This window comes from Sus scrofa, chromosome 3 (genome assembly GCF_054392235.1).
Source record: "Sus scrofa isolate SSC_HxYL_T2T_F1_AM1 chromosome 3, Sscrofa_HxYL_maternal_Yorkshire_Landrace_v2.0, whole genome shotgun sequence".
NCBI lineage: Eukaryota > Metazoa > Chordata > Mammalia > Artiodactyla > Suidae > Sus > Sus scrofa.
The window spans coordinates 109,362,170-109,378,953 of record NC_139385.1 but is presented as its reverse complement, the minus strand read 5'-3'; the positions used below and the strand labels follow the sequence as shown (position 1 = coordinate 109,378,953).

At 48.2% G+C, this 16,784-nt stretch overlaps 1 protein-coding gene and 1 long non-coding RNA gene across 9 annotated transcripts in view; one reads left to right on the top strand and one right to left on the bottom strand.

Moving 5' to 3' along the window:
- THADA (THADA armadillo repeat containing) overlaps window positions 1-16,784 on the bottom strand; it is a 324,726-nt gene that overhangs the window by 12,475 nt on the left and 295,467 nt on the right. The window lies entirely within an intron of this gene.
- LOC146404848 (uncharacterized) lies at window positions 8,883-15,235 on the top strand. The gene is made up of 3 exons (XR_014842075.1): window positions 8,883-9,056; window positions 13,891-14,083; window positions 14,616-15,235. It is a non-coding gene; the product is annotated as an uncharacterized LOC146404848 (long non-coding RNA).

Here is a 16,784-nt window from a genome sequence, read left to right as displayed (position 1 = left end):
GGGGGGAGCGGGGAGGGCTGGGCAGCCTGAGATGCTTCCTGGGGCGGCTTCCCTTCCTCAGCCTCCCCTGCTGGGTGGCCCAGGCAGAGTTCCGGGGCTCTGCAGACACTGTCCGCATTCCTCACTCACCAGCTTCGAGCCTGCCATTTCTCTTTTCCCTTTCCTTGCAATCACTCTGGTCTTCTTGAGTTTACTTCACTCCTGGAATTTCTTTCTCTTACAGGGAATTTCTTCTCAGCCTGAGCTCTTAGGACTGACTGGCTCCCTCTGAGTCCTTCAAGAAGCTTCCCTGGCCCTTGGCACCACCCCGTCATACTCCTCCCTGGTTCCCCACTTCTCCCTTCAATGCTTTCAGCTTATTCAGGGCTTGAGGTGGGAGAAGGGAAGAAACCGAACGACTGATTCATTTCAGCAAAGCTGTCACGGGCACGGGGTGCTCTGCCAGGAACCAGTGCTCCCCTGAAGATGCGTCCGGTCCAAGCCCTGGGGAGCAGCACAGAGCTCAAGATGGGGCGCTGCTTAGTTCCCCCAACACACTGGTGGGATATGGAAAGCAGTGGATGAGGATGGTCTGGAAGCGTGTCTGAAGACTAGAAGTCTGAAATCAGAAACACTCAGGATGGTCATGTTTCTCTCCTGAGAACTTTCCCACTATCACCGCTCAGTCTCATCCCGAATCCAGAAAGCTCCCTTGTGGCCCCCTCCTCACTCCCAGGCTTTCAGAGTTCTAAAACAGAGCAAAGATGACCCAAGAGTCCCCGCTGTGAGGCAGAGGGTTAAGAATCCCACTGCAGCAGTTTGGGTAGCTGTGGCGATGTGGGTTCGATCGATGACCTGGCACAGTGGGTTAAAGGATCCAGCACTGCTGCAGCTGCAGCTCAGCTTCAATCCCTGGCCCAGGAACTTCCATAAGCTGCAGGTGTGGCCATGACAGGAAAAAAAAAAAAAAAAAAGGAGTTCCCGTCGTGGCTCAGTGGTTAACGAATCCGTTTAGGAACCATGAGGTTGCAGGTTTGATTCCTGGCCTCACTCAGTGGGTTAAGGATCCGGCGCTGCCATGAGCTGTGGTATAGGTCGCAGACGCGGCTCGGATCTGGCATGGCTGTGGCAGTGGCGTAGGCTGGCAGCTACAGCTCTGATTCGACCCCTAGCCTGGGAACCTCCATATGCCACTGGAGCGGCTCAAGAAAAGGCAAAAAGACAAAAAAAAAAAAGAACAGAGGTAGTCCATGGTAATAAAAGTAGCAAATCAAGGTAGAAATGACTCCCAAACTCATGAAGTGATTTTAAGATTTATAAACAGTGCTTAAAATCTAACTGCCTGTGATCTCAAAGTTTCTGGGGATTTTGTGTCTTGAAATTGAGTTCAGGAGTCCCTTTGTGGCTCAGTGGTTCACAAACCTGACTGGGATCCATGACGTTGTGGGTTCGATCCCTGGCCATCGCTCAGTGACTTAGGGATCTAGTGTTGCCATGAACTGTGGTGTAGGTCACAGATGTGGCTTGAATCCTGCATTGCTGTGGCTGTGGTGTAGGCCAGCGGCTACAGCTCCGATTCAACCCCTAGCCTGGGAACCTCCATATGCCACAGGTATGGCCCTAAAAAGCAAAAAAAAAAAAAAAAAGAAAGAAAAAAAAAAAAAGAAAAGAAATTGAGTACACTCCCAGGTGACCCAGCACCTTTCCTATCTGTGACCAACATTCCCCAGTAGCCTCCCTGGAACTGCGGCCTGCCTCCCAAAGACATCGGAAACTGCCTGCTGCCATGACCCTGGGCCGGGGGATGAGGGGGGGGGCTGAGCTTAGAGAAGCCTGGGGGAGGGAGGGGAAGGGAGAGGCTCAAAACAAGCCAGGAAAGAAATGACCAGAGAACAGAGAGCAGTGAGGCTCTGAGTTTTTAGCAACTAAAAGGGAGAAAAGATCAAATTTGGAGTTTCTGTTGTGGCTCAACGGTAAGGAACCCAATTAGTATCCATGAGGATGTGGGTTCGAGCCCTGGCCTCCATCAGTGGGCTAAGGATCCGGTGTTGCCATGAGCTGTGGTGTAGGTCGCAGATGCAGCTTGGATCCTGTGTTGCTGGGGCTGTGGTGTACTTCCATATGCCGCAGGTACGGCCTTAAAAAGACAAAAAAAAAAAAAAAAAAAAAAAAAATCAAACTTGTGGCTGGCTGGATTTAAATGAGCTGCCCGGAGAGCATCTGGGTGTTAAGGGTTTTGAGGCCCTGGAGTCCCCTGCCCAGAACAGCTCCTTTGCTTTCAGTATCAGCCCTCTGGAGAGTGGGGAGGCGGGGGAGGAGAGATTCAGATGAAGAGGAAATCTGGGAAGAAGCAGGTTGTTTTTGACCTTGAGGATGTTTTGATCTCGCCATGAATGTTGCTGGTGAAAACAATCAACATAAAACTAGACTGACGATGGCTGAATAGCACATGATAAAATTTATGACAACTGGCCAAAGATGTCTTTTTGTGACACTGAAAACTGCAAATAATAACAATAACAACTGGAGGGGAAATGTGACCTGGTGGAAATAAATATCCAAACACAAACAAATAAACGCAACCCCTGGAGTTCTTCTGTGGCACTGTGGGTTAAGGATCTGGCGTTGTCACTCCAGCGGCCCCCAAACCCCTTCCAAACCAAAACTGACAAAATCTAAAACCAGCTATGGTAAAACTCGTATTGAGTAAAATTATTGACCAAAAAGTAAATCTTCATTGTTAAGTTTATAGGTAAAAGAATTAAAACTTAAGAAAATAAGGCAGAACATTAGAAAATTTTAACTTTTCTATGTTTAAAATGGATGAAGGAATTAAATTGGTCTGATAGAGTTACGGTGAAAAATAATTTATTGGTTTTTTTTTTTGTCTTTTGCCTTTTTTTTTTTTTTTTTGTCTTTTTGCCTTTTCTTGAGCCGCTCCCGTGGCATATGGAGGTTCCCAGGCTAGGGGTCGAATCGGAGCTGTAGCTGCCGGCCTATGCCACAGCCACAGCAACGGCAGATCCGAGCCGCGTCTGCGACCTACACCACAGCTCATGGCAACGCTGGATCCTTAACCTGCTGATTGAGGCCATGGATGGAATCCGCAACCTCATGGTTCCTAGTTGGATTCGTTTCTGCTGCGCCAAGACGGGAACTCCAGAAAATAATTTCTTGATGAAAACTGATCAATGTTAGTATAATTCAGATTAAAAATCTGTATTTACATGAGTTGCCATGTCCTCCAGGTCAAAATGGTGAGGCCAAAATACACTGAACTCGTTTTGAGATTTCTGTGGGCTTGAAGGGACAGAAAGGAAGCGAGTCTCCTCTAAATTTCGTCCTCAGAGTTCCTTTCTTGTCCGTGGCATCCCGCCTCTGGTCCTCACCTCTGTATCCACAGTCACCTGTCCTGACAACTGCACCTGTCCACCCCCGCTCTGAGGTTCACCCTCACACGTCCTCCTTTGGAACAAGGGCAACCTTCCAACCTGCCTCCTTGCTTCCAGTCTTGTCTTCATTGTCTCCAAGCCATCCCTCCTCTACCCTGTGGTCCGGGCAATCTTTCTAACCCTTTGTTTTAAAGGTCTCCAGTGAGAGTTCCCTGGTGGTCTAGTGCTTGGGATTTAGCACGTTCGCTGCTATGGCTCAGGTTCAATCCCTGGTCTGAGAACCGAGATCCCACATCAAGTACCGCACGCTGCTGAGGCCAAAAAAAAAAAGCTTTTCAGTGGCTCCTTGAAGCCAGAGTGTCTTAACTCCTTAGCAGAAGGGTTCATTCTGCCTGGCTCCCCTGCCCCCATAGTTACGGGAATAAGTAAGTTCCTGGCCCTCCTTTTTCATGCCCCATCACGAGTGCATGGGCCATACCAGCCATGCAGGTATTAGCTTCCCATCTTCCTTCACTCCAGGCTGTTGAGTCCCTATCTTACTAAGTTCTTGCCTTGCCTGAGTCCAGCCTTTTCAGTACCTCTTTGGTGACTTCTTCATTTCCAGAAAGACTCCTGCTTCCTCTGGCTTATTCCTTCAGTTTCTCTCTAGATCTAGCAGGATGAGGTCAATGTGTCTTAGAGGGTGAGGAAGGGGTGGTCCACCCCTGTCATTCCTCGTCAGAGCAGACCTAGGAGACTCCGTCAAGAAAGGACCGCCAGTTTCTCAAAGTTAAACACAGAACTGCCATATAATCCAGCAACTCTAGCCCTAGGTATACATCTAGAAGAACTGAAAACAAGTACTCAAACAACCGCTTGTGCATGAATGTTCACAGCAGCGTTATTCACAGTAGCCAAAAGGCGGAAACAACCCAAGTATCCATCACTGGATGAAGGATAAACAAAATATGGTACATCCATACTACACATTATTACTTGAGCATAAAAATAAATGAAGCACTGCTACATGCTACAATATGGATGACGCTTATAAACACTCTGCCTAGTGAAAAGAGCCAGGCAGGAAGGGTCATACATTATATGATTCCATTTCTATGAAATAGCCAACATAGAGAAATTCAGAGACTCAGAAAGCAGATTGGTGGCTGCAAGGGACTAGGAAGGGAGGGGAGAATAGGGAGTGACTGCTTCATGGATACGGGATTTTTTTGGAGGGTGATGAAAATATTCTGGACCTACAGGGTGGTGATGGTTGCACAATATTATGAATTACCAAATGCCACCGTGTGGTATACTTTAAAATGGTTAATTGCATGTTACGTGAATTTCACCTTAATAAAAAAAAAAATACAGAAAGAAAAGATCTCCTTGGGGACGGAGCCAGAGGGTGTGCCAAGAATAGAGGATGGTGGGAAATTCAATTTTATACCCTTGTGTCTTTAAATTAAAGGGGGTGGGGTTAAGAAAAGGGCTCCTCAGTGAGTATTGCTCCCCCGGACACATGTCCCAAAGACTAGCCCTGAGCAGGGGTGGGAGGGGTGGACAGATGGAGGGGTACATAGGGCTCGAAAGAGGCGAAGAGGGGCCAGCCCTCCCTCCCTGCTGCTGGTTGGCTCACCCAAGGACAGAGGTTTAGACTCAGAGGGCTGGAAAGGAGGCAGGCAGAGGAGGGTGGTCTGAACAGCCACTGCGGAGGGAACCCTTGTTTTCCTACACCTCATCACGTTTGCTAAGAAAGCAAGACATTTTATGTCTAGAAGCACCTGCAAGGTAAGACTCATATGTAAGTGGATCCTGTGAAATAGACTTTTATGCAGAGAGCAGAGATCGGATCACAAAGCCATAAGGAGAAATCTCTTTACCCGAATTACACAGACCCACTCGTCTGGTTTCCATTTCATTGCCTGAGTCTGTTTTATAGTTGTGCTTTTTCATGAAAGCTTTTAAGGGAGGCTATTCCCTGATGTCATGCAAAAAAAATGTCTGAATACAATTACATTACGGAGCAGCACTCTTGGAAGAGAACACAGACACGAAGCTCGCTGGTGTCCTGTTTCCTTCCCCTTAAAAGCTATTTGTCTGTTCTCTAAAAACAGAAGCCCCCAAACCCGAATCCCAGGACCCTCTATCTGTCACAATGCCCAGCAGCACTGATTTGGGAAATGCACGCAGAACTGGGGACCCCCGGGGAGGTGGGAAGGCTGTCAGGGAGCCGTGTTCAGCTCTGGTGACCAGCACACAGTCCTGAGCCACCTTGTCTCAGGTCACACATTTTACAATCAAGGGGAGGGAACAGAGCCCCCTGCTATGGGCTCTCTCAGGAATCGCCTATAAAACCTCCTCTCATTTCCTCCCTATCCTCATGCTTTATTCAGACGCGCCCCAAGGCTCGGGGAATGGGTTTCCTTAAAAGCTACTAGGAAAAGTGCTCTTAATCCAAATCTGCTCTACTGTGAGCACACTCCATGTTTTTCATCCTTTCCCTAGCTTTCTGGTCCTGGCAGAAGCTGCCATACTCCTCCCTTTCCAGTAGAGGCTGTTCCTTCTTTGCTTCATCTCTGACTCAGGCCGATCAGCAAACGCCTTCTACCTCTACACGATCCCCTCGCCTTCCCACTCAACCATCTCTTTGAAGTCCCTACTATGAAAATTCAGAGACTCTGAAAGCAGATTGGTGGCTGCAAGGGACTGGAAAGGGAGGGGAGACTAGGGAGTGGCTGCTTCATGGATACGGGATTTTTTTGGAGGGTGATGAAAATATTCTGGACCTACAGGGTGGTGCCTCCTAACTGAACCGCTGTATAAACTGTCCCAACCTTCTCCCTGTCCCTATATCTTTACTCCCTTAACCACTCATTCTTCCAGATAATCTTGTTTTCTACAAAAGACATTCAGCATAAGCTCAAACTTCTGTCCTCCCCCACTTGAAAACGTCTCTAATGATTCTTTTGAAACATCAGCTTGAAAACAGAGCAGGGTCTGGGAAACGCAGTGTTAGGACAGGAGAGAGAGCCTGGAGAGGGAGGAGGAGAGCCTGCAGACATATGGGAGAAAAGGGCGCCGTGGCTGGAGGAAGGTCCTGGGGATGGAATGAGCTGCTGCACAAAGGATTCATGGACATGAAGGAGCATTTTTTTGCTGAGTTTGAAAGGGGCCAGATAAGAAGATTGATGACTGTTACAGAGTGGCCTCCTCCTTACTTTTAAACTCCTTGAAGCTGGCTTCTGACCTTCCCACTACTGGACCTTCTCTCTCAACTCTCACTTAGGACATTTCCTCCATCCTTATTCTCTTTGACCAGATCTTTTGATGGTGAGCGGCATGGCTGACCAACTCTGTCCTTGCTCATTTTTCCTTAGGTGAGTTCATGACAATGGAACCTCTTGGTCTTCTTGATGGGGCTTGGTTACTTCCTTGGCTAGCTCCTCTCCCAAACTATTACCAGAGTCTTCTACAAATGCTCCCTTACCTTTAATTTCTCTCTCTCCCCACCCCTAATCCATCCATTTATCTCCCTCTTTCAATATATAGTTACTGATCCCCTACCATGTGCCAAGCACATGGCAGCTATTAAACTGTAGCTGAATTAATCTTAATGTATAGCTCTGATCATGTTACTTATTTGTTCAAAAGTTTTTACTGGTTTTCTGGTGCAAATGATATCCAGATTCACTGCCGTGGCTCTCCCAGTTTCCGTGGACATCTGCTGTTTTTGTGGGCTTAGCTTCCATTTGCCTTCTCTGGATGGCTGTGCCCCAGTCTTCTCCTGGAGAATCAGCCCTTCCACAATTTTGGCCCATGTGGTTTGGGTGTGGTTATCCTGCCCCCCGCCCCAAGCATGAGCACCTACCCCAGGTCTAAGCCACTCAGGGCATCATCATCATCCTTGCCTCAGAGATTAGTTCCGGGATGGGCCTGGAACCCAACTACAGTCATTAAAAAAAGCCTTTAAAAGAGATTTGAGTGACACAGGCCTCGAATAAACCAAGATGCAAAGGCTAGAGCAGCTGCTGCATCTTAGAACTTCCAGGGGAGTGAGAGCTTATCTGAAAACAGAACCAACCTAAGGACAGAGGAAGAACATGGCAATAAACCAGGTCCTTGGGACACTGTCTGAGCCCTTGCATCATGCCACATCTGAAGCCAGCCCTGACCCCAGAACTCTCAGTCATGGGAGCCAATATGCTCCCTCCACCCAGTGCTGGAGCAGGTTGGATCAGAGAAAGAGTCTTGCTTGATCCAAAGCTCCTCTGCTGCATCCCAGCTTCCTTTCACCTCATCCTCTGTGCGTATGAAGACTTGCCTACTAATTTATTCCTTTCCTGCACATGCCTCACACCTGGCCAACCCTGTCTTTCTGGAATGCTCCCCATCGTTGCCGTCTTCTCTCACTCAAATTATATCTAACCTTTAAGCTTCAGTTCTAATGAGCTGTCCTCCAAGAAGCCATTCGTCTCCCATTTCCCCCAATAACAAATGTTTGTTGAATAAATGATGAACTGAACAAACAATGACACAGAGAAACAGGGTCCAAGGAGCGGGTTCACCAAATTGTTGTACAGCCCTGGGTTCCAGCAACCCTCTTCATCACCCATCTTCTCACTAAATCCCTGCTTCCTATCCTCTTTGGCCATCATTTCCCAAAAAGTTTCCCTTGAGATGCTGGGAATGTTGACAGATACTTTTTTGGGTACATAACATATATGCTTTATGCATATAAGTGATAACATACTCTAAGATTCTCTTCCCTTACAAGTTGTTACAAAATATTAAGTAGAGGTCCCTCTGCTATACAGTAGGTGCTAGTGGATTATCTATTTTAACGATTTTTATTTTTTTCCATTATAGCTGGTCAATGTTCGTAGATACTTAAAACAGAAAACTCTAAACTCCAAAAACCAACCAAAGTGGGGGGGGGGGAATCTATTAAATAAGTCTGGAAAATGCTGGATTAAACAAATGCTTTTGTTTTTAATGCACGAAGGTGGGGATGGAGGCAGGCTACACTCTCCAATTTACTCATAAAACAGGTACCAGTACAGAGGGAAGTGCCACATTCTTCCCTGCAGACACGCTTTGGTTTAAGGTAGTGCGGGTTATTTTATATACAAATATAAATATCCTACCCTTTGTTCAAGGTGCCTATTTGCTCTGCACAGCGACTATTCTGAACACAGAAAACTGTTCATTGTTAAACATGGCATGTAAGTGGTTTTGCTTTCTGGCAAATCTCCAAACCATAATTATTAAGGGACTCCGAGCTGCTGAGGAATTCTTGGGTTACAGAGGCTTTGATCTGCCCCTGCCTTCTCTCCCCGACATGAATTTCCACGGGTGTGGCTGATTTTCATTGTTTCCCCAGAGGTGGGGCGGCTTCAAAGGTGAGGACGTGAACAGCCCTGCAAGGTGAGCAGGGTAACCGTGGCGCCCAGGCCCCGCACGGCTGTAACCAAGGGGACCGACCAGCTCTGTCCAAGTATCAGAGTCGGAATGCTGTGGCCTCGAATCTTCCGCTTCCCACGCGTTCTGGGAAGCCTGAGATCTTGCCCCGCACCCCCCCACCCTCAGGATCTGGCTTCCAGCTGGGGGAGGCTTTGCCGTCTTATTCCCATGAAAGCTGAGCGATCCGGCCCAGGAGTCTTTGGGTAGCTCCAGCCATCTGGCCTGTGCTGACCTCAAACTCAGGTAGCTGCCTCCCCCGCAAAGTGAAGACGATACCTCAACTCGGTCACGAACTGTGAGGCCAAGCTTTTGGCAGAGGCCACACTCCCTTCTACGGAAACATAGGCTGGGATGTCAAGGAGGACAGAGCTACTCCTTCAGCCTCCTTCGGGTTCTCCCTGCCAGAAAAGAGAGATGGGGCAGAACACCCAGCTGTTCATGGATCTCCTGTAGAAGGAGTTAAAAGAGGCCTGTAAGACCAAGCGGGAAGGTTCTCTAAGCCGGGGGCATGAAAAGGACTCTATGACAAAGAGCAAGTTTCTTTCTTTCTTTTTTTTTTTTGCTTTTTTCCAGGGCTGCTCCTGCAGCATATGGAGGTTCCCAGGCTAGGGGTCTAATTGGAGCCGTAGCCACCAGTCTACGCCACAGCCACAGCAACGCCAGATCCGAGCCGCGTCTGCAACCTACACCACAGCTCATGGCCACGCCAGATCCTTAACCCACTGAGCAAGGCCAGGGATCGAATCCGAAACCTCATGGTTCCTCATGGTTCCTAACCACTGTGCCATGACAGGAACTCCTGTTTTCGTTGATATTTTAATGCAGCTGCGAGGCAGGTGAGACGGGTGATCATCCCCACTGTACAGATGACAACACTGAGGCCAAGAGAAGAGGGCCAACTAGTTCAGGAGGGAGGTGGCTCTGCGATGCCCAGATCCCTGCTCGCTCTCAAGTCAGCACTGCCCGTCAAAGGGCTCCTTCCCTGATGGGGAAGCAGCTCCTCCGTGGGTGGGCAGACTACGGGGATGGAGAAAGAAAGGCAGGGGGAGAATGAGTGAGAAGAAATCAGAGTCTCAGGGCAGCAGGTAGAAACCAGGGGTTCTAATGCAGAGGGGGTACAGAGAATGTCCAGAGCCCACTTGTACCGGGGAGGGAGCCAGAATGGTTTCCTTCAAGTGTCAGCTCCCACTGGGAGAGGCAGAGAATGGAAGCAGAAGGCCAGGGGGGAACTCTAGCAATTAGCCCCAGCCATGCCCTTCACTGTCTGTTGGAGGCTGGGGAAGAGTCAGGTGATCATCCCAAAGAGGAGAGAGGGGTACCCCACCCTGGGCCGCTGGGCCCGACCCCAAAAGGCTCGCTGTGGGCAGTATGGGACATTTCTGAGCCTCCTCCCAGGAATGGGTCGACCTCGCAGGATCCCCTTTTTGTCCCCCCATTTCGATCTATTCTATCTCCTCCTTCTTGTTTGCATCGGTCTCAGGAAGATGCAGATGAGCTCATTCCGGAAACGGGAGACCTTTCTTCCCACCCAAGGTGAAGGTCAATGAGTCACGTAGCTAAAAATAAATGTAAGACTACCTATCAATAAAAGGAAAATGAAACACGCACGAAGTTAAATTCCCCTGCTATTTAAAATACAGCAAGGAACGTAAAACCTTATTTAGTAAGTACAACCGACACTCAAATATGTAAACTTTAATTACATGTTCTGGACCAGTGAGAGCCGAGTAAGGGAACAGGAGGAGGAGAGGTGAGGGCAGGGGAAAGCCACAGACTCAAGGAGAGGAAGATCGGGGGGGAGGAAGTGAGGCCCAAGCTCAGAAGCACGTGCGACAAGGGAGGAGGCACAGAAAGGGGAGCGTTCAGAAGGTTCTGGGGTGAGGTGACTTGCAGGGCTCTGGGCAATGCGTATCAGTCAGTAACTATTACTTATGACTCCTGGATCTTTTTTGTTGTTGTTGTCTTTTTAGGGCCACACCTGCGGCATATGGAGGTTCCCAGGCTAGGGGTCGAATGGGAGCTGTAGCCTCGGGCCGATGCCACAGCTACAGCAACGCAGGATCCAAGCCACATCTGTGACCTACACCAACGCCGAATCCTTAACCCACTGAGCGAGGCCAGGGATCGAACCTGCGTCCTCATGGATCCCAGTCAGATTCGTATCCGCCGAGCCACAATGGGAACTCCTCCTTACTGATCTTTATCCTTAAACTTTCAGATGCCCCCCTTGGAATGGGGACTCACAGAAGCCCATGAGAGAAAAATTGTTGAATTAAACCGAGGATGCCCAATTAAATTAGAATTTTAGGTAAACAATGAATGCCGTTGTAGGATACACACGTCCCAAACAGTGCATGGGGCATACTTCCACAAAGACGTTATTCGTGGTTTATCTGAAATTCAAATTTAACTGGGTGTCCTGTATTTTTCTTCGCTAAATCTGGCAGCCTTGCGCTGGAGGCCAAACCATTCTTTGAACCAGAACGCAGTGACCAGGCCAGTATTTACACTGAGGGTGGGGGTGGGGGGTGGAATCAAGTGGATGGTCACTTTTGGACACGGGAGGTGAAGCAGCACAGAGACTTGTGAGGAGGCAGGATGCTAATCAGCAACTGGGGGATATCAAGCTTCACGTTCTCTCCTCCTTGAGGGGTCGGCTTCCTGCGCCTCTCCCTGAGTACGGCGGAGACTGCTGGCCCCTCTCCCAGCCAAGGGTCAGAGAGAGAAAGAGTTGACTACAGAGTTATATTGGGATTGTGGGTAACCTGGCCTGTGTAGGGCTCCTGAAGATTCTGGAAGATTCTGGAGGATCTGACGTGGAGAGCAAGCTTGCAGAACACTAAGGAACAAGTAAAGCCAAGATGGAACATGGTCCATGATCTAGGGTGCTAAAGGAATGCTGACCTCCACTGCTTTTTTATTTTTATTTTATTTTACTTTTGTCTTTTGGTTTTTTTAGGGCCACACCCTCAGCATATGGAGGTTCCCAGGCTAGGGGTCGAATCGGAGCTACAGCTGCTGGCCTACACCACAGCCACAGCAACGGCAGATTCGAGCCATGGCTGCGACCTACACCACAGCTTATGGCAGCGGGTGTGGCCCTAAAAAGCAAACATAGATAAATAAATAAAAAATTAAAAAAGTACCAATTTACAGTTTCACCAGCTATATCATGTCTGTTCCTTCACAGCCTTAGCAATCCTGGGTAAGAGCCATCTTTTTATCCTTTGTCAGTAAGATATCTGGAAAATGCCAGGGTACTTGTCGCTCTAGTTGGCATTTCTTTATTATAAGTCAGCATGAGCATTTTTTTTTTTTCATATGTGTACTGTTCATGGCTATTTTTTTCTTTTCTTTTGTCTTTTTGTCTTTTTAGGGCTGGCACCCAAGGCATATGGAGGTTCCCAGTCTAGGGGACGAATCGGAGCTATAGTTGCTGGCCTATGCCACAGCCACAGCAATGCAGGATCCAAGCCTCGTCTGCAATCTACACCACAGCTCACGGCACTGCTGGATCCTTAACCCACTGAGCAAGGCCAGAGATCGAACACAAAACCTCATGGTTCCTAGTTGGATTCATTTCTGCTGAGCCACAACGGGAACTCCCTCTTTTCTTTTTTTCTTTTTTTTGCTTTTTAGGGCTGCACCCAAAGCATATGAAGTTCCTAGGCTAGGGGTCAAATCAGAGCTAAGGCTGCCAGCCTACACCACAGTCACAGCAACAGGGGATCTGAGCAGCATCTGTGACCTAAACCACAGCTCATGGCAATGCCAGATCCTTAACCCACTGAGCAAGGCCAGGGATCGAACCTGCATCCTCATGGATACTAGTCAGATTCATTTCTGTTGTGCCACAATGGGAACTCCCATGGCTATTTTTTAATTTCACAAAGTGCTTGATTTTTATCTTTTGCCTCTTTTCCTATGATCTTCACTTACTGATTTTTAAAGAATCCATCATATGCTACGGATCAAAATTTAACTGTCTAAAGTACTGCAAAGTATTTCCCCTGAGGAGAGGTTCATCTACTAAAATCTTGATAGTGTTTTCATCTGTTTGGGCCTCAAAGGAGTTTTGAAAAATTCTTTTTTCTTTTTTTTGGCCATGTCCACGGCCTGCAGAAGTTCCAGGGCCAGGGATCGCACCCATGTCACAGCAGTGACAAAACTGGATCCTTAACCTGCTGAGCCGCCAGGGAAATCCCTGAGTTCAAATTTTTTATTCTGCCATTGGCATAACTTATTTAAAATTTAAGGGTGCATAAATATCTAAGTGGTATTTTGTTGTTACAAATTTCTAGTTTGCTTGTAATTTGGTCAGAATGCGGCCTAGAAGGATTCCTACTTTATGGAATTGACATTTTCTTGATGACTCAAAATACAATCAATTTTGTAAATGTTATGTAGCTATTTGGAATGGATGCTTACTTTCTGACTGCAGAATACAAGGTTACCCATATCCAAGCTTTTAAATATAGCATTCAAATCCTTCATAATCTTATTTATATTTAATCTGCTTGACCTTATAAATTTTGCGAAAGGAAGCTTAAAGTATCATACTTTGGTTATAATTTTAAGAATTTTTTCCGTAATAGTTCTTCTTTTTTTTTTTTGGCTTTTTAGGGCTGCACCCACGGCATATGGAAGTTCCCAGGCTAGGGGTCAAATCAGAGCTGTAGCCCCCAGCCTACGCCACAGCCACAGCAACGTGGGATCCAAGCCTTGTCTGCAACCTCCACCACAGCTCATAGCAACGCCAGATCCTTAATCCACTGAGTGAGGCTAGGGATCGAACCCATGTCCTCATGGATGCTAGTCAGGTTCACTACTGCTGAGCCACCACAGGAAATCCTCCCTAATACTTCTGATAGTGTGTCTTTCTTGGGGGAGGGGTATATTTGATGCTATTTTGCCTGATATGTAAAGGTTTATGCCTGTATATCTTCTTTGTGGATTATACATTTTATTATTATCCAACGTGTCCTTTTCTATCTATCCTCCTACTTTTTGCTGAAATTTTGCCTAGTATTGTGACTGCCACCTCTGCTTTCTTTTTGTTGTCATTTGCCTGAAATAGTTTTGTTCATCCCTCTATCTTTGGCTGTCCCAAGTCAGTCCGATATCTCCTATATCAGAGGGACAGAGTTAGAGGCACTCCCTTCTTCTGAGGATAGACAGCTCTGAGTAACATGCGGAGGCCGAAAAAACACACTTCTGCGCACGTCCTGCAGATAAACATGGCCACAGTATCAAGCTGGAGCCAACGAGAGGTACATAGGGGCGTTTTACGGGACTTAGGGACGGGGTCCCAAAAAGGGAGCGGGTGGGAGCTCTTTATTGCTCTTCTTTCTTTGCTTTCGTCTCATCAGCCGCGAGGATGGGATGGCTGAGGCTTCCAGCAGCCATCTGGGACCAAGAGGTGACTTTGAGGATAGAAGTCACATGCCAGGAGAGGGAAGCAGAGCCAGAAGCAGCCTGGGGTCTGCAACCCTCATGACTGCGAGCTGCCAGTCAGCGGGACCCCCCTCCTCAGGGATCACTTTAAGCCGAGAGAGGGAGGGAAAATGCCACTGTGCTCAAACCATGGTTTGTTTGGCTTTTCTGTTACAGGCAGACATAGGGAGTCCTGAAAAATACATCAGATCTTGCCCTTCTTTTTGGTGGGGGACACAATCTAAGAGTAACGATATTTGATGATTTGAGTCTTAATTCCTGTTTCGGGTTATATTAGTGGTTATGTTAAAATGCTTAACAGACACATCTGGATGTTTGTTTTTAAGAGCTATCCCTTGGGTCTTGCAGCTCTAAGTACGGTCTCTTGAGCCGCATCCACGTCCCCTGGGAGTTGGTGAGAAATGTGGAAGCTCATGCCCTTCCTAGACCTACTGAATCGGAAGCGAATTTTCACAAGCTCCTCACGTGATCTGGGCACACAGTGCAGGGTGAATGCCACTGCCTTAGAGGGCAAAGGTGCCCCCTCTCCTCTTCTGAGTAATGTTACCGATGGCCTCAATTCTCTACTTAGACCCTGGGAAGGCGCCCGCCATAGAGTCAAGCCATCAGCGGGCATCGTCGGCCTTTGAAGGTCTGGCCCTCACCTCTCCGGTTTCAGTTCTTGTTCTTCTCCCATCGCTGCCAGAGTCTCTGTTTCTCACACTGGGCTAGGGTGTCAGGGTCTTCACCTAGAGCCCACCCAACAGCCAGCCCTTTCCTCCAATGCTGTTGTGGGAGGCGATGCATCCGGCTCCAGGTGACGTGCCCAGCTCATCTCATTCTCCTTTGCATGACTCTTCCTCGCCCAGCCTCCCTTGGTAGCTAAGCTGGCCTGCACCCAGAACTCACCAAGGGGACAATACAGAGCTGTCTTCTGGGGGTGGGGACATCTTTTCCTCCCTGGATTAAAAAGAACCGTGTGATAAGAACACTGTATGTTTGTGTGCCTTTCTTCCTACCTAGAATGTGGAGGGGACATCTGAAGGTGCAAACACCATCTTGTAACCATGGGAATAAGCATGAGGTCAAAAGCCAACAGGCTGGGGATGACAAAGCAGAAAGACAGAGCCAGGCCTTTGACTGGGACTCTGTTGCCCTGCCTCCATGCCTCCTCCCTCCCTTCTCTTCCCTTCCGCTCCGAAGTCACTCTCCCTTCACCTCTCCTTTAGCTGGTATAACATGGAAGTGAAGTATATTCTAGCCCCTCAGCTGTGTTATACTAGATCCCCTATTTGTAATTTAGAGTCACGGCTAAATTAAGCCTTTCCTTATAACATCACCTATCTCCCCAAACCTCCCCACCCATCAAATCCACTACTCTGAAGTGAGAAGGGTGGGTTTTTCTTTCTCTGAGAATCTGAAGCTATGTTCCTTTGGGGGTTAGAGCCAGCCAGCTCCAATCTAGGCAAACCCTCGCTCTCCCACCACCACCCCCCACCTCCCCCAGGCCCAGGTGGCTGGCCCTGGTTCCAGCAGGCTATGTCACGAAGCACTTAGCCTACTGAGATTGATTTTTTTTTTTAAATTTCTGTGGTTTCTGGGGAGTGGATGTTGTAAACTGGAGGGCAAAGAAATTGAAGTTGGAAATTTGGTGAACTTCTCCCTGCCCCCTTACACGTGAATAATGACTTGCTGATAGAAGCGGCTTTTTCAAAGATGAAAAACAATCCAAGATTTATGGACAAGTCTGCTCAAAAAAGACCCAGCGCTGCTCGGAGCCAAAGCTGGAAACAATGTCAGGAGATTCCTAGATCTTTTCTGGTTGGAGGAAGGGGCAGGCAGGGAGGACCTCGGGGGAAACGAGATGGCACGCGGATGGAGGGAGGGGGTGGGACGGGCTGGAGCAGAATGCGGGAAGGTCAGCACTTGGGAAGATTTCTCGTGCCCAGTCTCTGAGTTCTAGAGTGCCGTGAACGTGACAACCACTTCCAGGAAACAGCGATGAACGGAAAACAAACAAGGCTGCTTTGCTGGTATTGTTTTTACCTAAGCGCCCAGCTGCATGCACCACTTGTATGGATGGCGAGGAAGACGGGGGCCGGGAGAACCGTACACATGGAGGTGAATGAACCTTTTGTCTGAACCTGGGACTTCTGCTTCTCAGGGGCGCTGCCCCTCCATGTGTGTTTGGGGAGCCACCAGAAAAATATTCCTGCCAATTTCTCAGAGTCAAATCGAAAATGCTTGGCCAGAATTCTAACTCATGGTTGGATCCATCTCTTACCGGCCACCGCTGCCCCCTACCCCGAGGTCCCTCCCTGAAAGGCCAGCGGCGGGGGGTGAGGTGAGGGGTGGGAGCAGCCCTGGTCCCTGCGTCTGGGCAGCCTCCTGGGTCTTGTGGGTGCAAAGCCAACATTTCTGAGTGTATATTTTATAACCACAGCTTCAAAGTATAAAAATAGAGTGTGAAAAATAAAAACAGGGCTCACAATCAGAGCCTCAATCACCCTGCTGGTTAGAGAGGCTGGAGAAATAATA